This window comes from Hyperolius riggenbachi, chromosome 10, assembly GCF_040937935.1.
Source record: "Hyperolius riggenbachi isolate aHypRig1 chromosome 10, aHypRig1.pri, whole genome shotgun sequence".
NCBI lineage: Eukaryota > Metazoa > Chordata > Amphibia > Anura > Hyperoliidae > Hyperolius > Hyperolius riggenbachi.
Genome location: NC_090655.1, coordinates 129,829,500 through 129,856,790, shown reverse-complemented (window position 1 = coordinate 129,856,790; position 27,291 = coordinate 129,829,500). Strand labels below are relative to the sequence as shown.

Sequence of the window (27,291 nt, the reverse complement as noted above, 5' to 3'; positions counted from 1 at the left end):
AAGGACCGCAAGGCACAAGAACTCCTTTCCCTCTGCTATCAACCTCTTGAACTCCACCTGCGTGCTCCCGCCCACCAGCGCGCCCCCCCACCCTCCTTATGCTCACGGTTATGTTGCTGACATGGCTAACATTGGGAGGCACTGTGACTGCACTGTACTTTCTTCTTCCCCCAGTCACTACTTCCTGAGTGTTAGCCTCCACAGACTGTATTGTTACCCTACTGTACTGCACTGTTTATATGTATATGTAATTTTTATGTATAGTATGCTGAGCTATGTACGTGCCAAACACAATTCCTGCCATGACCCAGCCATGCTTGGCGAAATAAAGGATTCTGATTCTTAGCAGCTGTGAATAAACTGCAGGAGCTCTGCTGAGGCAGCTCTCCCCATCCAGTAAACCACTAACCCTTTCCATGCTCCTTGGAAATTGTAAACGTCAGGGTTAGTTTGTATTTCCAAAGTTTGTAATGAAAACTTTTTTTCTTACTTTTTTGTCCATAAAAGTCATCATGCTTTGTGTAATCTTTCACAACAGAGTAGATTCTGTCATTCCACTTTTTAGAAGAACAATATGAGCAATGAGAGTCCTGGAACTGGCAGACTGCAGAATTAACATAAAATGTCATAAACACCGTGGGCATTTGACGCTTCAAGAAATTTATCATGATTGTTTTGGGTGAGTGCTCCCCAATGACTATTGTAAAGATGTCCTGCTCGACTTCCTACTCAGCAGCAATGTCTGTCTCAAGGAAAGCGGAGGGAGGAGGCAGAGCATAAAGAATCAGGGTTGTCAACTGTCCTTAAATTCATAAATAGTCCATAAAAATAGTATTTTTTAATCCCTGCCCTTGAAATAGAATCCCACTTTCGAACTCTCCCTTGCTTCAGAGATCAGTAGGATGCAGGCATTGTAAGGCCTCTATCATTCTACATCCTGAATTTTTATTTTAGCTGATAGAAAAAGTAGGTTGGCAGCTCTGGGAGCCAATGCACATCAATATGAAGAGGGCAAACATAACAATCAGTCACAGATTTTCCAACTCAGTACACTGCTGAAGAGAAGGACGCAGTGCAGAAATCAAAACACTCTTGCTGTCTCTGCTGCTATTCCCTATTCTGCAAAGGCAATCTGCTAATACACCTTCCCATGTATATATAGAATTATACATTATGCAGAAACACTAGTGAGGATCAATGAGATACAAATATTTCTATGCAGCTTGGGACTCAAAGAAACATTGCAGCTAGAGATGGTCAATGAGATGCAAATCATTTCGACTTGCATACTTGAAGAGGAACTCCAGTGAAAATAATGTAATAAGAAAGTGCTTCATTTTTACAATTATGTATACATGATTTAGTCAGTTTTCCCATTGTAAAATCTTTCCATTCCCTGATTTACATTCTGACATTTATTACATGGTGACATTTTTACTGCTGGCAAGTGATGTAGCTGCTGCTTGCTTTTTTGGCAGTTGGAAACAGCTGTAAACAGCCATTTCCCACAATGCAACAAGGTTCACAGACAGGAACCTGCCAAGAGTATGTACTCAGAATTTCTTTGTGGGAGGGGTTTCACCACAATATCAGCCATACAGCGCCCCCGATGGTCTGTTTGTGAAAAGGAATAGATTTCTCATGTAAAAGGGGGCATCAGCTACTGATTGGGACAAAGTTCAATTCTTGGTCGGAGCTTCTCTTTAACAAACAGACCATCAGGGGGCGCTGTATGACTGATATTGTGGTGAAACCCCTCCCACAAGAAAAACTCTGAGGACCATGGTACTCCTGTCAGTTTCCTGTCTGTGAACCTTGTTGCATTGTGGGAAATAGCTGTTTACAGCTGTTTCCAACTGCCAGAAAGCATGCAGCAGCTACATCACCTGCCAACAGTAAAAATGCCACCATGTAATAACTAACCAGCTCATGGTGACCCAGAACTCATTGGAGTGTGTAAGGGACTACAATGGTCCTAAAAGCTCCCTTACTAAAATGCTAAGAAAAACAAAAGTTTGCTTTCTTAAAACAGAAAGAATTTGCGATAATTCAGGTTGGAGTGAGCTTGAGAGGTCTCCCAGTGCATCACTGCTGAATATATGCAAATTAACCATTGTTAGAACGCACTGCAGTGTGTAAGGGACTACAATGGTCCTAAAAGCCCCCTTACTAAAATGCTAAGAAAAACAAAAGTTTGCTTTCTTAAAACAGAAAGAATTTGCGATAATTCAGGTTGGAGTGACCTTGAGATGTCTCCCAGTGCATCACTGCTGAATATATGCAAATTAACCATTACAAGCCCTATTCCATAGAGCCAAATTAATCCATGCCATGCACTGATGAGGATCAAACAATCCCAAACAGTCTGTATGCATGTTGGATTATTATGGCTCTGTACAAATTAACAAGCTGACGCATCATTGCATTCCAGCGGTTCTGGAGGTGTGTTTAGCTTCTAAGGGTAACAATGGTTAATTTGCATATATTCAGCAGTGATGCACTGGGAGACATCTCAAGCTCACTCCAACCTGAATTATCGCAAATTCTTTCTGTTTTAAGAAAGCAAACTTTTGTTTTTCTTACCATGTGATAAATGTCAGAATGTAAATCAGGGATTTAAAATATTTTACAATGATCAAACACTGACTAAATAATTTATACATAATTACTGTAAAAATGAAGCACTTTTTTATTATATTTTCACTGGAGTTCCTCTTTAATACAAACTGTATGTACCTTGGAACTAAGCCAATGAAAATCAGAAACTGCATCTAATTGGCCCAATTTTTAAAGTTGCTTACAATCTGCATTAAAACGACAAACAAGTTGCAATGACTAGCTCCTTATTAATCCTGCATGCATTATCATTATTATTTATATAAACTGATTTTATATGTAGGTGTACAAACATTAAAAACAGACTATAGACGTCCTTTAACTAGGACTTTAGGACATATCCTGTGATTAAAAATAAATCCAATAGCTGCTGCTGTGTGACATCTGCGGAGCACACAACTGCTAGAAGGGTCTAAACCATGATGCAAGTTGCCAGGACACCACTTGACAACCAGTTCCCCAAAGACTGCAGACAAGGGGAAGATTTGCACAGGTTGATATATCAATTTGACAACTGTTGCATTAAAGCAGGAATGGAAAGAGAACACTCCCTTTTTGACAGGGGAATAGGCGTTCGATATAGATGTCAAGCTTCAGTTGACTCCAGAAGCGGACATTCATTAAACTACAAAATTAAAGCACCATCACAACAAATGGTTACAAGGTATATAGGCTGCCTGCTGAGTTATATTGCATGCCTGTTTAAAAAGCTCCCAAATGATAATAATAATAATAATAAAAAAAACAAGTGGCCTTTCTCACAAATAATTGCAAAGCATGTTACCACAACAATTCTTTTTTTTTTTTTTCATAAATCACTGATCGTTTCCCAGATACAAGGGGTTACATTTTGTACTGAAAGGAACGTAAGGCTACAGTCAGAGGCCGTTGCATTTCCTGTGACATGTAACACACGGCAGGTAGTTCCTGTCTACCTAGATGATGAGGCAATGGGAAAATCATTGCATGCCTACAGTAGAACCACGTACAGCCAACTCGCATATCCCTGCATGCATGCACATGGAAACAGCTACGCTAGCCCACATATCCCTGCACACATCATTCCCAAAGTGTGATCTAGCTAAGTGATCTAGCAAACCTGCACCAAATTATCATTTGGCCATACCAGGACAGAGTGGAGTAGCTTCAAAGTTATTAAATTGTGGCTAGGCCTTCTGTCCTGCAATTTGACAACCAGCAATGATTTTCTGTGGTCTGGTCCATATTTATCTTTCACAGCAGCAGCTCCCCCCTTCCCTACAGGCAATCTCCATGATGGCACCCCCTGTTGCCTTGCTTGCTGTCCCAATCCCATCCATTCATCCCAATGGAAGATAGGACTGGGTGGCATTTAGAAAGTTTGTGGTATTTAGAGGGTTTCTCTATACATATAAATTGTGCATACTATATTATGTTATTAGGTAGGTGAGCAGGACCACAAAGAAAGAAATTTGTGGTTGAAAACTGCTTTGAGGCAGGGATCACACTAGTGGGAATTGCATGCATTTTGCTTTCCTACGGGACTGCTGTGTTTTCAGGAGCCATATGTAATTCTGTACAATGTCTAAAAGGTAAAGCCTGCACCACTTTTCCGCACAAAGCATGTGATTCCTCATTGCAAATCCCTGGCTAATGTAAAGAAAAAAAACTATCAAACAAAACCTGCGTTTATTCACAGACAAACGCACATATCGTGTGGAAAACCGATTGCAGGGAGTAATCTGCATTTTCCGCCGACAAAAGTAACTGATCCCTAAATCATACCAGGCTGCTCCAGTGATTCTACAGATGTGTCCTTGTTGTGGGTGTGGGCACCTGTCTGCAGTGGTACAAAGTCTAATTTACTCATTTTCCTGCAATCCTTGTATTTGGACATCCTCTGTACAAACATTTGCTTCCGAACAGGTGTGTTTTTTCCTCCAGATTAGCTGCTCTCCAAGCTTAGGATATCAAATGTTTTACTTTGCACATGTGTCAGTAAACTTGTCCTCTCCTAACATAAATTTATGCTAGAAGTGGACAAGGCTAGATTTGTACATAAACCATATGCTTGTGACGGAGGACACCACATCCCTTAGTGTCGCAGTCACCACACACTGCGTATCTACATCTAAGGTGAAGTCACGCTAAACTACATGGAGCAGAAGGAGTTAAGGAGCAGTTTGCTAACATTATTGCAATGATAACCAAAACATACATTTTAATTCATTTTCATATTTATCCTAAGCTGGCAAATCAGACTGAATCAGCTTGTCATTAGGGTCACCTTTGCCTGCAGCATGCTTTCGTCAATACCGCGCATAAATAAGCAGAAAAATTCCTGCTCACTTCAAGGAATGGCACAAACAAGAGACTCTCCAGAACATAAGCTGTTAAGATGGCAGAAAAGCCTTGTTCCTGCACCTGCAGTGCCCAGATAAAAGGCGGGGCGGGGAAAACATGGGAGAAGCAGCTAAAGAGCTGAAGCTCTTTCAATCACTGCACTGTTTTCACAACAATAGTTCCATTGAATGCTTCTCCAATGGTTCCAAACAAGCCTAGTTTTGTTAAATGGTGTAGTGAAGGGAAAGGGAAAAAAAGAGAGAGCTGGGAGGGGGTACTGAGCAGAGGCACTATTAGGTTGCAGCATGAGGATCTGTCAGCTTGGATCTAGGCAACAAGTTTTGCAGCCAAATTGGAAAGCAGGGGGGAGACACAACAGACCCCAGCTGGTGGTACAGAAAGAGCAGTGCTAAGATCGACTGACTGGTAGCTGTCTGGCTAGACCTTTTGAGAACAGGCTACTTCAGGATGGGCAGGACAGCGCAGAGCTAATAAAGTGTGGAAGTAGAAAAGCCCTGCCAGACGGCTGACAATGGGTTACATAACAAGCATAGAGCAGCATACAGATCCTACACGAGTACGCAGTGCAAGCAGAATAAGTACTTGGATGGCATTTTCCTGTACATTTTTGTTGTTTACACCATTGGGTTTTAATGTGTGTTATGTATACCCCACAGTGATTCAGTAAGTAATGAACAAGACATTCTCCTCACATGTACACTTACGCTGATCCATAGAGAAATAAATAGAGCCAATCAAAGCCTCTGTCCGACGGTTAATTAACCAGCTGCTGGCTAATTGATCAGCAGCTGCTGGCTTTGATTGGCTCAATTGGTCCTCTTCATACGTCACTGGAAATTGGTGTGTTATAAGGCGTGTTTCATAATCACAAGACAAACAGAATTGTCGCTGAATTTTTCATCTAGCATTACAGAAACAATGCTAATAGAGAGTTAGCAGAAACGTAGTTTTGATGTATAAAATTGTGTTTCCTTTCTTAATTTTTAAAGATGTGTTGTAGCTGTTGGACGTTTATGTATGGCTTTGGGCTGGGATAGGAGCTACCAAGAAAGGCACCAACTCGTAGCAGTCATATGACAGTCATATTGAATAAAAGATACTTAAAAACCAATAAAATTAAAAATATAGGAGGTGGCTTACCTCAGAAAAGGTATGATTTACACAATGTCAACACGATTCGTAGGTTGATACTTCTTCAGGCCAATAATTCATGCCTAAAAACATCAATAAAGCAAATGCTCAGACATCTATGCGTAAGATACTACAGGCAATAGGAATGGTGTAATAATATAAGCATCATCCCTCAATAAAACCATAGGTACAAAACAGATGTACACAAATTATTAAAAAACAAAAAATACCAGGAACAATAGTGAACCAAGCCTATGTGTAAATACTCCCTTTTCTGATATTGCACATAGTGTAATCCTTGAATATTTCAAAACATCTATTTATTAAGTATTAACTATTTTCTGTAGTGCAGCGGAAAAGATCGATCCTGTCCTATCTTAAAGGGATACTGTAAGGGGGGGGGGGGGTCGGGGGAAAATGAGCTTCTAATGGTCCCCCGCAGACATCCTGTGCCCGCGCAGCCACTCACTGATGTTTTGGCCCCGCCTCCGGTTCACTTTTGGAATTTCAGACTTTAAAGTCTGAAAACCACTGCGCCTGCGCAGCTGCATCCTCGCTCCCGCTGATGTCACCAGGACTGTACTGCGCAGGCCCAGACCATACTGTGACTGCTCCGTGTGCTCCTGGTGACATCAGCGGGATTGAGGACACGGCAACGCAGGCGCAGTGGTTTTCAGACTTTAAAGTCTGAAATTCCAGAAGTGAACCGGAGGCGGGGACAGAGCATCGGTGAGTGGCTGCGCGGGCACAGGATGTCTGCGGGGGACCATTAGAAGCCCCGGGTAAGTTAATCTCATTTTCCCCCGACCCCCTACAGTATCCCTTTAAGGTGGCTACTAACAGTCTAATTTCTATCAAAAAATTGTTAGAGCGATCAGAAATTCTGATCGGATTGGTTGAAAATAAACTCAGTTATTGGGCACAATCGATTATAACGATGAAAAAAAATATTGTCCGACTGGATTGTTGTCAAACCAAAATATGGATTTTCTTAATTGGTTGTGATGGGAAGCAAAGATTGGTTCATTGATGGTGTAGTGAACGATTTTTCTTCAGACCAGAATTTCTGATCGCTCTAACGATTTTTTGCTAGAACTAGGACCATTAGTGGCCACCTTTAATGACAGGAAGTTTGGCAATGCCCTGGAAACTGAATGTTGCTCCTCCCATTCCTGCTACGCAATTAAAGCACCTCCCTATCCATTTCCTGCCTGGAGCAAATTTTTAGCACTGCACTATGGAAAATAGATACTGTAATACTTAATAAAATATATGTGAGGCATTTTGAGAGGCAATTAAGAATAAGCATGCCCTCGTGTAGTTTTAATAATACATAAGACCTCTTCAGGTTCTCAAACTCCATTTAACCCAAAAGACGCTAAGAGGTTAACTAGCTCTCCATTGGCAAAAGAAAAAACAAACAAGGGGTTCTAGACTCAGAAGAGAGACTGTATTTTTCTATGTAAATTATTGATGTAGTTTGTTCAATACACTCCAGGAGTTCACTGGGAAACGTATCAACTCTACTTTCATCATAGATGAATAGTACTAATAAACTAGTTTAAAAGTTTTCTTAATGCTATATTTTAAAGGGAATCTGAAGTGAGGTGTATGGAGGCTGCCATATTTATTTCCTTTTAAACAATACTTGTTGCCTGGCAGTGCTGCTGATCATTCTGACATCAGCAGTGCCTAAATTACACACCTGAAACGAGCATGCACCTAATAGTCAGATTTTTGTCAGAAACATCTGATCGGCATGCTTGTTTAGAGTCTATGGCTAAAAGTATTAGATGCAGAAGATCAGCAGGACAGCCAGGTAACAGGGATTGTTTAAAATTAAATAAATACCAGCCTCCATATCCTCCTCAGTTCAGGTCCCTTTAACTAGCTGGGCTGGCTATTCGATATTCTAGACTGATTCTCATTATTATGTCTGTATAAGGCAGTATTGGCTGCTCAATGCTTGTTGACTGCATCTTGGGCAGTGTGAGTACTCGCTGTGATTGCAGGTCTTATTGCCAGTGCTGTGCTTGGATCTTCCAAATGCCACCTAACATCTATAGGTAGCAAGCCGCTTGTAAATCCACAAAGCAGAGAACTATCCACAACACAAAGGAGGACATTGCTCGGTCCCAGAAGAAGCTTGCAATCATTATATTTGCCATGTGTTGAAAACTAGAAAGACAATGCAAACACACTTGTGAAAAGCAATTAGAACATTTTAATGAAGGAGCACACAATGGACCCTAATCACGACCCTTCTGTTGAAAAAGATTCTGCACTGCAAGTGATAAAGAACCTGATCCTAGCCATCTGTCTATCAGCTATGCAGGTAGCTAATTACTTGCGCTTTATTTATGGGTCATAAAACCAACACGTATGAAAATAATTCACAATATGAATGTTGGAATTCAACCAGTTTAATACAACTGACTGAACAGATTTTTTTTTTATTTTATTTTGCAATAACTGAAACTTTATTCTTTAGACCAGTGCTTTCTATCGCTTGGCTGGTTGTTTATCACCAATCAGCTCCATGCCTATTTACAATTACCAATATATTAATCGTAAGTCGCCTGCCATCCTGAGGGGTACTGGATGCATCCTATTCATTCCTATGCCAATTCAGGCAATGCTCTACCCAGCACAAGAACCTGCATTTGATCAGGAATTTACCCACTTCTATGATGGTCAGATATATGCAGATAGACAATTCTGTTCAATAAGTGAAAATACCTCCTCCGATGCTTGCCATAACTAGAATAAGCACATGTTTTTGCCCAGATGGCTCTGGAATACATGTATAACAAGACAATCACTGTAGTCTGAATGATATAATGCACCATACATATAGCCTGCCATACCTTGTGTCTAACTGAAGGAATATCAATTTACTGGAAAAGCTACAGTGCATACAAATAGCAGGTATGAGGTTGGAAGAGGCTTATCTGATTAGAGTTTGAATACTGCTGAGTGGGATTCTCAATTTTTTCTTGTAACCCTTTCCTGTTTTATAAAGTTTGGCTATCTTTTCCCACAGATCCTTTGACATTTTGTTTTGCTTTCTCCGTGACTTAGCTTCCAAAAAACATCAGTGCAGCACTGGATGAAAGATATAAGGTTCTGTCAGGAGTCCAGAAACTATTGACCTTTATTAATCCTTTATACACACCCATTTATTACAAACATTGAGATCACACATAAAGATGGTTACCTTTAATAGTCATTAAAACCAGTTTGTGTATATTAGCAGGCCAAATAACCATAAAGAAATGTAAACTTTTTATCAGGGTAATTTAGGTAGTTTGTGTAGGGATTATGATTTAACAAGTGTAAACACTGTTTGACAATACATGGCTTCGGACAACCACTAACCATAGTGAAATAAAAGTTTTTGTGCTATTCATATTCACGAAAAATGGTTAAGAGATCATAAATTCTGCCAGGGTATGTAAACTTCTAAACACAACTGTACCTATTGCAGTGGAAGGCTGACCTTTTATGATCACTGCAAGCCTGATGACTGAGGTCATGGTTAATTGAAGTCAGGGCCGGTCCTGGACTTTCTGCTGCCTGAGGCAAAGATCGTAAAGGCGCCCCCCCCCCCCCCCCAATATTTCTACATAACATTACATCCCCCACACAACCGACCGTGTCCGTGAAGGAAAGCCTGAGTGACGCAGCAAAGTGAGTGACTGACTCACCAGGGATTGGGTCTCCCTCCGGGTCTGGCGGCGGCGAAGGGCGGGCATCCGCATCCAGCATGCATCCTGCACTGGCGGGGGACAGACGGCTGCGGTCTGCGGCGGGCATGCTCCATCTCGGATCTGAGGGATCTCAAGCTGGGCCAGTGAGCGGCGGCCGGCGGCAGCCAGCCAGCCTCATCATCATCATCATCGTCACGGTCACGTCGGCGGCGCTCAGTGACTGACCATGACAATCAGCCGCAGCCAGGGCAGCAGAGCCATCAAATCAGCAGGCTTAGGCACTAGGCAGCGTCACCAGCGTGCAGCCTTGGAGGAGACAGGAGAGGCTGCAGAGCTCGGAGTCGTCGGACTCGGAGGCCGGCGGCAACAGTGCAGTTTCTAGGCTAAAATGCACCCAGGGCGAGGGTGTAAAAATTGCGCCCCCCCCCCCCCCCGGTATAGGTAGCCAGCTATAGGTCCCCCCCCCCCCCGAGTATAGGTGGCCAGGCATGGGTGAGCCAGTAAAGTTGCCCCCAGTATAGGTTAGCCAGGTAGTTGCCTCCAGTATAGGTAGCCAGTATAGTTGCCCCCAGTATATGTTAGATAGGCAGGCACCCCCCCCCCCCCCCGCCCCGGTATAAGTTAGATAAGTAGGTGCCCCCAGTACAGGTTAGCTAGGTAGGTGCCTCCAATACAGGTAGCCAGTATAGTTGCCCCCAGCATAGGTTAGATAGGTAGGTACCCCCAGTATAGGTTAGTTAGGTAGGTGCCCCCAGTATAGGTAGCCAGTATAGTTGCCACCTGTATAGGCTAGCTAGGTAGGTAGGTGTCCCCAATACAGGTTAGATAAGTGCCCCCAGTATAGGTTAGATAGGTAGCTTCCCCCCAATATAGGTTAGATTAGGTCGCTGCCCTTCAGTATAGGTTAGATTAGGTAGGTGCTCCCAGTACAGGTTAGATTAGGTAGGTGCCCCCAGTATAGATTAGATAGGTAGCTGCCCCCAGCATAGGTTAGACATGTAGCTGCCCCCCAGTATAGGTTAGATAGGTAGCTGCCCCCCAGTATAGGTTAGATAGGTAGCTGCCCCCAGTATAGGTTAGATAGGTAGCTGCCCCCCAGTACAGGTTCGATTAGGTAGGTGCCCCCCAGTATAGGATAGATAGGTAGCTGCCCCCAGTACAGGTTAGATTAGGTAGGTGCCTCCCAGTATAGGATAGATAGATAGCTGCCCCCAGTACAGGTTAGATTAGGTAGGTGCCCCCCAGTATAGGATAGATAGGTGCCCCCAGTACAGGTTAGATTAGGTAGGTGCCCCCCAGTATAGGATAGATAGGTAGCTGCCCCCCAGCATAGGTTAGATAGGTAGCTGCCCCCCAGTATAGGTTAGATAGGTAGCTGCCCCCAGTACAGGTTAGATTAGGTAGGTGCCCCCCAGTATAGGATAGATAGGTGCCCCCAGTACAGGTTAGATTAGGTAGGTGCCCCCCAGTATAGGATAGATAGGTAGCTGCCCCCAGCATAGGTTAGATAGGTAGCTGCCCCCCACTATAGGTTAGATAGGTAGCTGCCCCCCAGTATAGGTTAGATAGGTAGCTGCCCCCCAGTATAGGTTAGATAGGTAGCTGCCCCCCAGTATAGGTTAGATAGGTAGCTGCCCCCCAGTATAGGTTAGATAGGTAGCTGCCCCCCAGTATAGGATAGATAGGTAGCTGGCCACCAGTATAGGTTAGATTAGGTAGCTGGCCCCCAGTATAGGTTAGATTAGGTAGCTGGCCCCCCAGTATAGGATAGATAGGTAGCTGCCCCCAGTACAGGTTAGATTAGGTAGGTGCCCCCCAGTATAGGATAGTTAGGTAGCTTCCCCCAGTATAGGTTAGATTAGGTAGGTGCCCCCCAGTATAGGTTAAGTAGGTAGGTGCCCCCTCATAATGGCGGAGGGGGGAGCCGGAGCCGCGGTGAGGGCAGCCCAACCTCTCCCTCCCTCTCCCCCCGGGCCGCTCTCCATGCTCCCCCCTCGGACTTTAGACAGCAGATTTAGACCTGCTGGTCTCCTCTCTGCAATGTAGCCGCTGCTGATACACACGCTGCTTCCTGTTTACACAGGAAGCAGCCGCGTATGTATCAGCCGGCTAGGCAGAGAGGAGACCAGCAGGGCGGGAGCGGCGATCGGATCCAGGGAGGTGAGTAACAGCTGTGTACAGCAGCGCTTCCCTGCGCGCTAACTCTGCTGCCTACAGTCCGAGGGGGGAGCATGGAGAGCGGCCCGGGGAGAGGGAGGGAGAGGTCGGGCTGCCCTCACCGCGGCTCTGGCTCCCCCCCCCCCACTATCACAGCCACGTCATCTGGTGTCGCCCCTCCACTTCCTGCCACCTGAGGAACCCGCCTCTTCGCCTCATGGGCGGGCCGGCCCTGATTGAAGTTACTATATGTCTTCCACTAGCCTCTCTCACGAATGTCGAAAGCAGCCTGTGACACATGGGAGTCATGTTAGGTGGATTCCTGCAGCAGAACTAGTGAGAATGTGTCTTTAAAGGTCTATTCTCACTACGGGCTGGTTCAGACGGACGCTTGCAGAGCGTTTACAGCCAGCGTTCAGGGCTTGGTGTTAAACGCTCCCATTCAAGTGAATGGGAGCGTTTGTACCAAGCTTTCAAGCGCGTTTACACAAACGCGGCGTTTGGGTCCCGATTTTCCCTGGCGTTCAAGGAGCCCCGCGACGGCTAATGTCCCCCTAGGGGAAGAAAAAACGCGACCGCATCCAAACGCACACGAACGCTGCTGATGCAGTTGAAATTGTCTTTCTCGGGGTGTTGCCATTTATTTTTCGTGGGCTGCCATGCCTTTTCTGTGCGTAACGGAGCAGATCAGTTTGATTTGGAAAGTTTAATTCCACTTTAAAGGTGTTGGATTTCAGGTTCTGACCATAAAACAAACAGCTGTATTATTTACCCCCAGGCATCAGTAGATTCTTCATCTACTCTGGAAGAGGTTATACAAATACAGGGTCAGACAGAACATTCACTCTGCCTAGATCCTTTTATGAAAATAATAGCAATAGGGGAAGAGAGATTGCCTTAGGCTTTAACATCATCCAGTAAAGCAAGTCAGAAACCTTCTGTGTGCTCCAACATTTGTTCCGACCATAGGAAAGCCCGCCTGAACATGCAGACTTAAAATAGAATGCCTCCAGCGTTTTGTAGTCTGGGTTCATTTGTACTGTTTTTATTCTGCTTTCTTAAGTTGTGGCAGGCAGATAAAACGAGACTAGTGCCTCTCGAAGAACCAAGGACTGAAATGAATGGGTTTTAAAAGGAAACAGGAAACTGTAGCAGTGTCATCTGCATTTACCTGTGCTTGTGGCGACTACACCATAATTATGTCAAAGCCACAGCAAGTGCACTGGAGTAAGATCACAGATCAGAGTGCAGCACTGCATGAATGTTACAAGAGTGTGGTTACAACACACTGACTAGACTCTGAAGAAAACCAAGGCCACACCAGCATAAAATGCATACAGCACAAAACAAAGACGTTCTCATTTATGAAATGCTTATAAAAAAACAAGTGAAAGTAAATCTCTACACCAAGGGTGAAAATGTCATATAGAAAGACAGATTGTCCAATCAAGTAGTCAATACAAAACTTTTAGAAACCAGCTGCACAAACAAATCAAGACAGAACCCCGAGCTTTGTCCAGCGCTGACTTATTTGTATTATTAAAAACTTGATGTACAATTTTACCAGCCTCAAAAATTCCCAACCCAAACAACCTGCAATGCTTTATTTTTTTTAAAGGTTAGGTAAGGGAGTGGGGAAATTAAAATACTGCTTATGTAAATGGAATTTACTAGTGCATCTTAAAAGTGTTGGTGCCCTTTATCAGTACTCATTGATACTTTTGCCAGCGGTTTAGATATTAATGGATTTGTGAAGTTATTTTGACGCAGTGCAAATTGACACTGTTATACAAGCAGTACACTGACTACTTTACATTGTATTAAAAGCTCCTGGTGGTGCCAAACCCTTAACCCCCCCCCCCCACCCCATAACCTTAACCCCTAAGCCCCCAGGCCATACTCCTTAACAATAAAAAACCCCTGCCGCAAAACCCCGATTAGAGGCAATAGAAGGAAATGTAGGCATCTGGAGACTTCTGATAAAATAGCAGGTGCTGGGACTACCCAGCTACACAAAATGCAGCTATTGTATCTGGCGCGGAGGCGTCCACTATTTTATTGGGTGCCTAGATTTCCATTTTTTGCTGCTAAACATGGTTTTTGTCATTTCCACCTATGGCAGCAACATTCAACTGTGCCCTTTGATCCATTACTGCCACCAGATTCATACTGTTCGATGGCGTACAAAGCTACCCTATCATCGGCCATTAGCTTCTCTTACCTGTATAATGCAATGCAGCAGATCAGTGTGATCATCCCGCAAGTCAAAATTATTATTTACATAAGTCTATGCACTTTTACTGCACTGAACAGCACAGCTAAATGAATGAAATCGCTTTCGGTGGAAGTATGCGCCAAAATTACAAAATCCGTGATAAAAGCGCACTCACACTTATTCTCCCAATAAAGAGAATATGACTCACTAGACCCCGATCATCCTGAATGCAAGAAAGACTGAGGAAATCGAGTGCTGCTCAGGGGCATGTAGAGATAGATGGGGATGGTGATCTCGATGCTACCACTCACCCCTATGTCTAATTACCAGTATGCTCCTGGACCTGCTCACTTCTTAAATTACAATCATTCACATTTACAGAAAGAAAATGCTAATATTGCGTAACATTTAATCACATTAAACCGCCATCAAGTGACAAGAAGCACCCCCAGCACCTTTAGATGTCAAAAACAAGACGGCAATGTACTCAGATTTACAACCTATTGTGGAAATATCTTGATTTTGCAGATGGAGCACATTTCTGAAATGCAGCCAAAATATAGATCAGTGCTGTATTATTAAAACAGCCTGTAAATGCATCACATAAAAAAAAGAAAAAAAAAGAAAGAAAAGAGGATAAAAGTGCAAGTATCCAAGGACATGGTCATAGTGTGATATGAGATTGGCACATAACCAATTCCAGCACAGTGTGAATTTGCAAAATGCAGTGTAATTTTAAATTTTCACAAAGCAGTCATCAGATAATAAACGTCAGCATCTTCCAGGAAAGCAATGTCAACACTTGAAACAGCAAATCATTCCAAATCTAAAGTGAATCCCTCACAGCTGCTGTACACAATATACTGACTGCAGCCATTTATTTGTAGCAAATGGAAACCGTAATTGCGACACTTGTTACCTAAACTCAGCCTGATGAGTTGGAATTTATGGAACTGTGGTTTACGGCGGATGATAGTACTAAGGACAAGCGCAACAAACCTCCTTAATCCAGCAGTGCTACAAGTTGATCAGGGAATACTTGTTATTTTTGAAGATCTAAGTACCGTAATAATTTACTCAAGAAAATGCTATTCGGAGATCTGCTAAATATAATTTATGGGAATGTTACAGCATGCTGCCTCTAACCGCCGCGTACAAAAGGAATTGCATGAAAAAATGCTCAGACGATTTTCATATTTTGGATGTTAGATCATATTTTAATGACCAGATTTGACCCAATTCACCTATTTGTAATTTTGCTTTTTAATGACTCCCTCAAGGCCGGACATGTAGTCAGCATGGCTGCTGAACCAATGGCATATAGGAAAATGAACAAGCCCAGTAAAGGGTGTATTGTAAGTCACACTACATTAACCTCAAGCAAACCTTTGGTTGATGTAAACATTTCTCTGGTGGCCACTAATGGTCCGATCTTTTTTTTGTCCAATCTTCCCAAATCTATTTAGTGAAAGAATAAACAGTGAATATAGTGAATGAATACTTTAGGCAGTCCCTTATATTACAAAGAAATGATAAGATTGGACAAAAAAGATTGCATCATTAGTGGGCACCTTTAGGGCTATATTCACCAACTGCGTTCCGATCCAATTTTTCATCTGTAAGGTATCCCTCAGCAGAATAGGAATTGCGGCAGCTATTTTATACCAGTGTTTCAAGTCAAATTTTTTGCGTTTTAGCTTGAATGGAATTGGAAGAACCACAAACTGAATAAAGGCATGCCCAAAGGCAATTTTGTGTGTAAAAAGGCTGTAAGAGTGCATTCACACGAATCTGTTGCATAGCACAATTATTCTGCATACCAACTCATTATCCATTGCAATTCTATGGGACAGTTCACATCTCTGCGTTTTAACGGCCCGCGTTATACTACCTTGCTGCGTGCAGTGAGTTTCTAGATGTCTTGTGTAAATATGGGCGCATTCCATAAACGCTGAGCTAACGTGTGTACGCATGGTGTCATTTTGCAATTCACAAACATAATAATGTGCGCGTTCGTTACACAATGTGCACACTGTGAATCAAACCTAAAGGCACCTATTTATAACAAATCTTGATTGTACAATGTTACCAAATCTGTTATGGTGGCCATCCATGGTACAATAAAAACATTCGATTATCCCGTGTATTCGATCTAGATGATTGAATGAAAGTTGAAAATATATTTATAATATGAGAAAAATCAGATCAGACATGCTGGAAAAATCTTTATATTTGATCTAACGGAATAATCGAACTAAATCATGTAAATCGAAAAAAAAATGAAAAATTGTACCATGTATGGCCACCTTTATACAGTAGAATTCCTTCATAGTAGACTCCAAGCAACCAGGAAAAGTAGTTTACCATATCAGAAATGGTCATACATAAACACATGAAGTGTACTATAGCAATGGATCTTAATTCAGTCAATAATTGAGAGTAATTTTTTTCTTTCCTTGCTTCAGCAAGCGAGCACAGAGAGTGTCTAAGCCATTTTAAAATGCACAGTGCACATATGCAGTGATTTGCATGAAATAATCCTGCAACAGCTTGCACAGGGTGTATAGATCTCACCAGTTAATGCAGGTACAGTACGGATGCTGTGCTCCTCTGTCCACATTTCTGTGCAGCCTGGATGATACTGTAGCATTGCAGCCATGCACAATTCCTTCAGTAATCAGGCAGCAGCTTATACAGGAAGCACAGATCTCACTGATGCTTTTTAGGTACCATGTTTTTCAGCATATAAGACAAACCTAGGTTTAGAGGTCAAAAACCAGGAAAAAAGAAAAAATACTAACCCTGGTGCGTCTATAATGCAGAACCACCTTATGGACCAGTTTCCCCCTCAATCTGTCTTTATCCTAGCTATACTGCTAAGCTACACTGACTACTCTCCCCTCTCCTAGCTACCCTGACTATACTGCCATCTTTACTGACTACACTACTTACAAGCAAGTTATGTTCCAGGAGTTTGTAAGTTAAAGAGGAACTTCAGCCTAAACAAACATACGTTCATTAAGTTACATTATTTATGTTAATTAAAATACATAGGTAATATAATCTCTTACCCACCCTGTTTTAAAAGAACAAGCAAATGTTTGTCATTTCATAAGGGCAGCCATCTTTTTGGTTGAAAGAAGGTGACAGGGAGCATGAGACACAGTTCCAAATGTCCTGTGTCCTCATCACCCCTCCCAGTTGCTAGGCAACGTGAACAACAACATAGGAAATCCTATCACGCTTTGCACAGCATCAGGGGAAAAAAGCCCAGGCAGTTTTCTTTGATGGGGCAGAGCTTAGCTAAAAATGTAGCTAAAAATGAGACTTCTATAAGAAAAACAAAGGTGTGATGCTGTGAAACTGTTAAACACCAAGCCTTTTCAGTTCTGCTGAGTAGATTTTTAGTCTGGAGGTTCGCTTTAAATCTGTTTGCAAGTTGAGTGTTATACAGTAGCAATAAAAAGTATGGGAACCCTTTGGAATTATATCGATTTCTGCACAAGTTTGTCATAAAATGTTATCTGATCGTCATCTAATTCCAAAGGGTTCACATACTTTTTATTGCTACTGTACATTGTGAAACGTGGATAAAAGATTTAACTTTTGGACAACTCTGGATTTGGACATACAGTATAAACAAGGTTATTTGGTTGTTTTCAGCATGCTTCTAATCTGTTTTTAACTTCTTTTAACAGTTTATACAATACTGTAACATGTAACAAAAAAAAAAAGTAGTTTGTAATAATAAATGATATGTTTGTAATAAATAATAAATGATATGTTTATAGCCCTTTTCTCCCTGGAGACTCAAAGCACTGTTGTAAGAAGGGGACTGCCTGTATTATGCATATTTCAGCAGAAATTCTGTCTAATAACAAGCACCCTGATACGGCTGCTGAAGCACTCTGTCATAGATACTATTTTAAAGCAGGAACCAATAGTACAATAGCAGCTGATAATATGGTGGCATTCCTTCTGATCTCACTCCAAGGCCTATATGCAATTACATTTTTACCCTGAGTTATCTCCTAGGAGATCAATTTCATATTCTCTTTAAATTTACTTTTTAAGCATTTTACAATTAAAAAAAGGACCCAAAAGTTGGAAAAAGTACTATTAAAATTATTTTGAGCATATTCTTGCTTACTAGTGGTTTACAAAATTTTTTGTGAGAAAATATCACCAAGGAGAAAACTCAGGTGAAAAAATGAATTGCATACGGCCCCAAGTGATAGGAAAAACTAATTGTGCCATAAATGATATGGGCTCAGGAGAATTTTTCACACAGATCTTCAGCAGGGAATACACGTTGCGTTTTTTTGGCATTTACTGGCCGATCAATTTTCCAAATAATTTTTCCAATCAATTTCTATTCACTTCTATGAGAAAATTGATCAGAAAAATAAAAAATGAAATCAGATCGGAACCGTCATAAATGATCTATATGAACCATCTATCTGCTCAAAAGACCACATTTACTTACGGTAAAGTCTTTTCCAGTAGTCTGAAGGACAGCACCCCCTCTTGAGACTTGTCTCTCTTCCCTCATAGTGGACAGGAAGCTAAAAGATAAAAAAAATTTGCATAGCGGATATGCAGGCAGCATAAATACCCCCCAGCTCACCTAGAGCCCTCAGTTAATAAAAAAGATTATACGGACGTATGCTTAAATAACAAAACAAAAAAATAATATGTATATTTACCTCAATATTTCCCACACTGGGTGGGTCGCAGGGGTGCTGTCCTTCAGACTACTGGAAAAGACTTTACCGTAAGTAAATGTGGTCTTTCCCAGAACGTCTTTCAGGACAGCACCCCCTCTTGAGAGATAGACAAGATGAAATCTTAGGGTGGGACGACTGCTTGTAGAACTTTTCTGCCAAAACTCAAGTCTGCACTGGATAGGACATTTAGCCTGTAGTGCCTGACAAAAGTATTCTGACTGGACCAGGTGGCCGCCTTGCAAATCTGTTCGATGGATGCACCAGCCCTCTCTGCCCAGGATGTAGAGATACCCCTTGTCGAATGAGCTTTGATTGAAGTAGTAAGCAGTTTCCCCTGAGATCGGTATGAAGTAGTAATGGCTTCTCTAATACATCTGGCCAATGTAGCTTTGGAGGCCTGCTTCCCTCTAGACACTCCCTCAAACAATACCAACATCGAATCCGACCTTCTCCATTCCTAAGTCCTTTCGAGATAATGAATGATACATCTTCTTACATCTAGACAATGAAGACGTTATTCCTTCTCATTGGATGGATTTGCGCAAAAGGAAGGTAGAAATATCTCCTGGGTTCTGTGGAATTTAGATACTACCTTAGGAAGGAAGGCGCTGTCTATCTTTAATGTAATCCTATCATCTGAAATAATACAGTATGGTTCCTGAATCGATAAAGCCTGAAGTTCCCCAACCCTTCTTGCTGAAGTGATTGCCAGCAGAAAGGCGGTTTTTAAAGAAAGAAATTTATCTGAAATCTCCTTCAATGGCTCGAATGGAGCTGTACACATAGCTTGAAGAACTGTATTTAAGTCCCATGAAGGAATTCTGGATCGAACTACTGGTCGAATTCTCTTTAGAGCCTGAAAAAATCTAATAAAGTATTCTTCTGCCGCCAGTTTTCTTTCAAGAAAAACACTGATTGCAGATGTCTGAACCTTCAAGGTACTAACACTTAATCCCTTTTGTAGTCCCTGTTGAAGAAATTCAAGAACTGAGGTAGATAAAGATATATCCAGGGATCTCTCTTTACACCAATCTGAATACACTGACCATGTCTTATTATAAATATTCCTTGTTACTTTTTTACGACATTGTATTAGGGTCTCTGATAACTTATCTGAGAACCCCTTTGCTTTCAAGATTTTCCACTCAGCTTCCATGCCGTAAGGTGAAGAAGTTGTAGGTTCGGATGAAAGGCTATGCCCTGCTGTAGTAGATCCTGCCGATTCGGAAGAATAATTGGCTGACATACTGCCAATTCCTGTAATAACGTGAACCATGGCCTCTTCGGCCAAAACGGGGCTATCAGAATCATATGAGCTTGATCCTGCCTGATCTTGTTCAGAACTCGTGGGATGAGAGATATTGGGGGAAAGCTGTACATCAGACCTGCTCCCCAATTTAGTGAGAAGGCATCCACTGCCCAAGGTCTGTCTAGGGGACACAGGGAGCAGAATTTCTGACACTTGGTATTTTCCTTGTTTGCAAATAAGTCCACTTCGGGGGATCCCCACTGATCCTTGATCTCCTGAAAAACTGCCGGATTTAGGGCCCAATCGTCCTGCTTCAGAGGGGACCTGCTTAGGAAGTCTGCCAACTGGTTGGCTGTACCCTTCAAGTGTCTGGCTTTTATAGACCCCAGATTCCTTTCCGCCCAATTCAGGATTCGTCTGGTTTGGGACCACAGTAACGAACTTCTTGTCCCCCCCTGACGATTTAGGTAAGCTACCACACTGCTGTTGTCGGTTCTTATCAGTACATGACTCTGGGTTATATCTTGGCTGAAATTTTGTAGTGCCAACCATACTGCCTGAAGTTCCCTGCTGTTTGATGACCTGGCTCTCATTTTGTTGGACCACTGTCCTTGAGCTGGACGACCATCCATGTGAGCTCCCCAACCCCACAGACTGGCATCTGTTGTTATCACTGATTGAGATGGATAATGCCACAGCCGACCTTCTGACAGATGTGTGAGATCTTTCCACCACATGAGTGAGACCTTTATACTGTAGGGAATGAATACTTTCTTGTCCAGGAGTTTCACATCCCTGTTCCATTCCTTTAGGATCCAAATTTGCAAAGTTCTGGCATGGAACTGACCCCATTGAATGGCCGGGAAGGCAGAAGTTAGAAGTCCCAGAATTGCCATTGCCTTTCTGAGGGAGATGTAATGGGCCTGCTGGAAAGAAGAAACAGCATTAAGTATTGCAGAAATCTTTCTGTCTGGCAACAAAATCTTTTCACTAGTAGTAGAAATATTGAAGCCTAAAAATTCCATGACCTGAGAAGGATTTAGGGAGGACCAGTTAATAAGCCATCCCAAGGATTGCAAAAACGAAATAGTAGATTCTATCTGCAACAACACTGAGTCTTTAGATTGTCCCCAAATCAACAAATCATCCAGGTAACTAAGAACCGATATGGACCTGCCCCTGATTACCGCTAATACTTCTGACAAAATTTTTGTGAAGAGCCAAGGAGCAGAAGAGATGCCGAAAGGTAGAGAATTAAACTGGAAATGTCTTACCTTTCCCTCCAGCTGCACTGCGAACCTGAGGAATTGTTGTGATCTCAGATGAATTGGAACATGCAGGTATGCATCCCTTAAGTCCAGAGATGCTAGGAAGCAGTCTTTCTGTAAGAGAGTTATCACTGAGTAAATATTGTCCATTCGAAATCTTCTGTATTTTATCGACTTGTTCAGTTCCTTTAGATTCAGGATAAATCGAAAATCTCCCTGAGGCTTTTTTACCAGGAATACTGGGGAGTAAAAACCTAACTCCTGTTGACATTTTGGAACCTCCCTGATTACTCTTTTTTGCAGTAGAGAGGATATTTCTCTTTGAAGTGCCAGTCCCTGAACAATGTCCCTTGGAGTTGGACATACGTAAAAACCTTTGAGGTGGTGCCTGTATGAATTCTATGCTGTACCCCTCTAAAATTATCTTTAATAGCCACTGATTTTGAAATGTTTCCTGCCATGTCTCGTAAAAGTGGGTAATCCTTCCCCCCACCGGGATGCTGGCGTCATTGTTTATTAGACTGGGTTGAAGGACGAGGGGAAAAGTTTGATTTTCCCTTCTGTACTCTATAGGGGGCCCATCTTTTCTTTGTGGTGGTTTTATTATCCGACTCTGGCCTTGTGTTGGCACGAAAGGAACGTTTAGACTGAAACGTTCTCTTCCTAACAGGAAAATTCTTCTTAACGTCAGCTGTTCTCTCTAAGGTCTCATCAAGTTTAGACCCGAACAACAACTCTCCCTCACAGGGTATTCCACATAGTTTGGCTTTGGAGGAATTATCCCCCTTCCAAGTTTTAACCCACACTCCACGCCTAGCTGAATTGACTAAGGCAGTAGTCCTGGCAGTAAGCTTCACTGTGTCATCTGCTGCATCAGTCATATAATCTGTGGCATTAAACATTTTAGGGAAATCCGTTAAGATTTCCTCTCTAGATACTCCCGTGGCAATTTTATGTTGGGTCTCCGACAACCAGGTCTTTAGGGATCTACCCACTGCCGTGGAAGCGATGGCAGGTTTAAATGTAAGTGAGGATGACTCCCAAGCTCTCCTTAGAAGGTTATCGTTTTTTTTGTCTATCGGGTCCCTAAGGTGCCCGTAATCCTCAAAAAGTAAGTCTGTATTTCTCGAAATCTTTGATAAAGCTGGATCAAGCTTAGGAGAGGGACCCCAGAATTTCTGATCCTCAGCGGAAAAAGGGTACCGCCTGTTAAGGGTCCTTGGCCAAAAAGCCAGTTTCTCGGGATTATCCCACTCCTTTCTTATCATATTTTTGAGAGAAGAGTGGACCGGGATAAAAGAGGAATGAGGATCAGATAACCCCTCATACATTTGATCCAACTGGGATAGAGATTTCCTTTCTGTCTCAATACCCATAGTACTGTGCATGGCAGATAATAAATCATTAATAAGATCGGGAGAAAAAGCAAACTTCTGATTTTTCCCCGACTTTTCCCCCCCTTCATCTTCCGAAATGTCCTCAAAGGATGAAATTTCTAATTCTCCCTCAGATAGCTCAGACCCAACTGATTCCTCAGCCCTTCTCTTTCTAGAAGCTGGTGTGGGAACTAAAGCTGCTGGAGGGGACCCAGGTGGTGGAATGGGATCCTCCGGTTGTACTACTTGCTGAGTTTCCAAAGCCGGAGTGTATGATGATGATGCTATTGCAGAATCTTTAATTTCCTTAATAGCTGTGGTCATTTCTGATCTCATCCATCCCATTACCTTAAATATCACAGGGGATTCAGTTTTCACAATCTTATCAGTGCAATGGTGACATAATTTCCTGGTTGAAGAAGAGGAAATTTTTGCATTGCATAATGGACATTTTCTTTCTCCCTTAGAAGATGTAGAAGCAGATGAGTGATGCTGGGAGCTGGATTTGTCCTTTTTAGGCTGTAAAAAAGGATAATATGGCCTAAATTAGTGCATATCCCATACATCTTATCATACCCCACACTTAAACATATTCCCCAGGTATTTGAGCACCCCTGTGCCGCTTACCAGAGAGGGTTCAGTGCCAGGCTCGGCAGATTGCAGCGGAGCGGGGCCTGCAGCGTCCTCCATGTTGCCAGAGAGGTGGGAACATGCACTGCTAACATTAAAATAGTGTTGGCTGATTACCTGATTAGTGTGGGGTAGGTCCAGGTGCACCGAATTGCCACTGCCAAACGGCGCTTCCTACTTCCGGTCATGCGGGACGCAGCGCGTGACGCACTTCCGGTATCCGGCCGGAATTTTTCCTTTGCGCGCCCATGCGCGTATATAGAAGCTGCCAGATCTGGAGAAGCCTCCTCCACGCTGTGCGAACTGCACGCTGGCTCCCAGGACCAGCTCTGTTTGCAGTCCGCAACCACGCTGCCCCTGCCGCCTGACAAAGATGGCACCTGCGGAGGCTCCGCCAAGCGTCCCGTCCGGGACAGAAAAAACAACTGAGGGCTCTAGGTGAGCTGGGGGGTATTTATGCTGCCTGCATATCCGCTATGCAAATTTTTTTTATCTTTTAGCTTCCTGTCCACTATGAGGGAAAAGAGACAAGTCTCAAGAGGGGGTGCTGTCCTGAAAGACGTTCTGGGAAAAAACTCATATTCCCAGCATTAGGCTGCAGACATATACAATCAGCGGTGGGTGAATGGGACAAGTCCTGGCAGTTTGTCAGCTGGCTAAAATCTGGAAATAAAGGTAAGTGGTAAATCCTCCAGTGCACAGTTTTATCTAGATCTATGGCTTACTTTAAAATGGATTGGCCGCATGGCAGATACCTAAAATCAGGCTGTAAATCACTACGTTAACTGATTCACATTACCGCCGAGCATAAATAATATATCTGTACCCTAACTACTTTTCAAAGGCAGCACAGGTAACATGGAACAGCACACAGTGAATCTGCAATTCCCTTGACAGACACCTATTGCTATTTAACATATTTCACTGAAACTGTAATGCTAATAACTATCAAGCTTTAGCGAGCATATTAAAACATCTGCTGGAAAGGGAACTGCAGGAGAGCTGACTGATAAAATTATAAGATGTGAAAATATCACATCAAAATGCCAAAATGAATGGCATACATATTCAGGGTATTAAAAGTTAATGCTAGAGCTGCTTGACTCGGTGTGTAAGAATGACAAGATCATGTATTAGTACCTGTGAAGCGATGCTTGCAATTAGTATTTTATATTACTCTAGCTTTTTATGTCAGTCATAAGCTTGATATTTATATTAAACTTCATTTCATATTAAATACACACACATGACAGGAATAATGCTGCTTTATTACTTCAGAACTGGGCTTCACAACAGAGGTGGTAAACAGGCGTTGTTCTCTATGTTTTGCTTTACTTTCAGCATCATGTGACTGATTTGTGCGTATGAGTGAGTGTCTACAAAGAGCCATTTGCCCCAATAAACCATTTATCAGGAAATGCTGAATAGTGCGTTACAAATGTGTGTCACATTAGCTTTTTATAGCAAATATGCTTCTGGGTTCTGATGCACAAATAGTGCAGCCTTGACAAACAATTCTGTTGCCTCTCTGAACTAGTATGATAAGATGGCTTTAATAAAAGCGCTTTTTATAGCAAGCTCCACTGCCTCCACTGACCAATCACTTAGTTGTCAGAAAGGTGAAGTTTGGAGGGGGTGAAAGCAAATTCTAATTTTAAAATTCCGGAATTTAGGTTGGCATAACAGTGTTGGGAACAATAACTGTGATAAGGTTCTGTGTACACAAAGGTCCATATGCAATTAACTTTTTCTCTTAAGTGATATTTTCACAACTAGCTAATGTAGTGGCTTTTCAAATCGCAAGCAAGCAAATACTCAGGATCATTTTGATAGTACTTTTCCACCTACTTTTGGGCATATCTGCAGTTGCAAAGTGCAAGTGCTGAAAAGTTATTTTAAATAAAATATGAAAACTTATCTCCTAGGAGAAAACTAGAAAAATAGGCTGGTGTGTGTTAGAAGCAAATTTGCTGCTCTGAGCTGCGGATTTCCGGCCAGAGTCTGACTCGGTGTTACCGCTAAGGAGTTTAAAGAACAAATGGCACCATTTTAAAAAGTGCTTCACACACTGGGGTTTTGTAGTCAAAGTAACAAACATTTGTAGGATGTCAAAGGAAGATTCGTAAGGGAGGCTAGATTTCACAAACGAGAATACCAAACTTTTAAAGTCCTCTTCTTTGAAAAACAATCATTTTAGTAAAGAAAAGCCTTCTGTGCCTTACCTCGTACATAAGCCAACAAAAGGTATGAAGACAATTTTGGCACGATTTGTTGAATACTAGTGGTATTGGTTGAGTTGACAATACCCCCCCCCCCCCCCCAAACTTGAATTCCTTGTGCTCCTGAAGAAGAAAAATTACTTATGAACATGAACTTTTATTTTCACATCAACAATGAAATACAGTCAGCCCTAACATGTAGGTAAATACAGGTGCACAAACTTAGGGAATCTGATCTTCAAAACAGGAACACATGAAACAGGAAAGATAAACACACAAGCAGCAACAACATTCAAACTATTTAACCCAACTATGCAGAATGGCTACCCAGGGGTCCTTCTGAAACAGAATATAAAATGGGGAATGCAGCAGCCCAAAATATCCAGACCAAAGCAAGTTTGATCTCAGAAAGCAGCAGCTCATAAAAAGCATTCTGCACTGCATTTGACATCCTCAAAAGCAGTTAAAATGATATGACAGTATAAAAGTGTACAATTTGTTTTACCATCAGTACACCATAATATTATACGCTGAAATCATAATATTCATCAGTTGGCCTCAAAGTTCTCACTCAGGGGTCTAACCTGATACACCTTTAGTATAGTAAATATCAAATGAATAATTGAAAACTTTCTAATTTACTGTAAAGCAACAGCAACATACTTAAACTTTTATGCTGCAAATGAGTTTATTTTTAATGTTTTAACATAAACACTTAATTTTCTCATTTTTCATGTGTAAAGGAATGTGAAGTAACATTAGTTCTTTCATACCACTACAGTGCCATGTTACTTATAAGTAGGTTTAGAGACCTGGGGCCATATGCAGTTCATTTTTTCACCTGGGTTTTCTCCCAGGTGATACTTTGACAACTTGTAAATAAAATGCCTTTTGCACCATCAGCCAGCAAACAAATACTCAAAATAATTTTGGCAGTACTTTTTCACCTAATTTTTGGTACTTTTTTCATCGCAAAGTGCTAAAAACTTATTTTAAATCGAAGATGAAAAATTATCTCCTAGGAGAAAACTTAGGAGAAAAAGTGAATTGCATATGGCCCTTGTCCACTACGAGATTCCCTCAGATTGTCTTACTATAGACAGATTTAGTAGTCCAGTCATTTAGGTTTGGTATACTTTGGGTCTCTCGTCTGTTTGTATGCACTATGGCTTGTGCATGCTGAAACTTGGTGAAAGTTCAATCAAAATAATTGGACTGGCTGTTATTCGGGAATGAACTCCCCTGCTAACACAATCAAGAAATTATTAGTTTCTCAGTCATAAGAAAAGTGCACGTAGCAGCAAATAATGATTAGTTCTGCACACATGATTTTAGGTGTGTGCAAATAAAGGATCAATACAACAAAAAACTGACAAAACTTGCTGGACACAGAACAAATGTGGGAAGAATCATCCACATCATCACCAAAGATTTGAGTTTTTTTTTACTGCAGATCCCCTGGCGTGTACCAGTCTTAAAGTTTGGCACTCTACAGACATTCACCAAGGTTTTGTACTCTACAGAGATGACCTGCAGTTAAGATTTTGCGACAACAGACCACAGTGATTCTCAATGCAATCAGACTTAGGGGGCCCATACCCGGGTCGCTTTCGGTCACTGAAATTTGGCCGATTCGATCGCTCCGTTCAA

General features: G+C 42.1%; 1 protein-coding gene across 2 annotated transcripts in view; it reads right to left on the bottom strand.

Moving 5' to 3' along the window:
• Positions 1–27,291, bottom strand: part of NDST2 (N-deacetylase and N-sulfotransferase 2) — a 307,422-nt gene that overhangs the window by 180,113 nt on the left and 100,018 nt on the right. The window contains exon 3 of one of the 2 annotated variants that reach the window (XM_068258024.1): positions 6,100–6,173. The exons of the other annotated variant lie outside the window; for it this stretch is intronic. The gene's annotated coding sequence lies outside the window, so the exon portion shown is untranslated. The remainder of the gene's footprint in view (positions 1–6,099; positions 6,174–27,291) is intronic. 2 annotated transcript variants of the gene reach the window in all.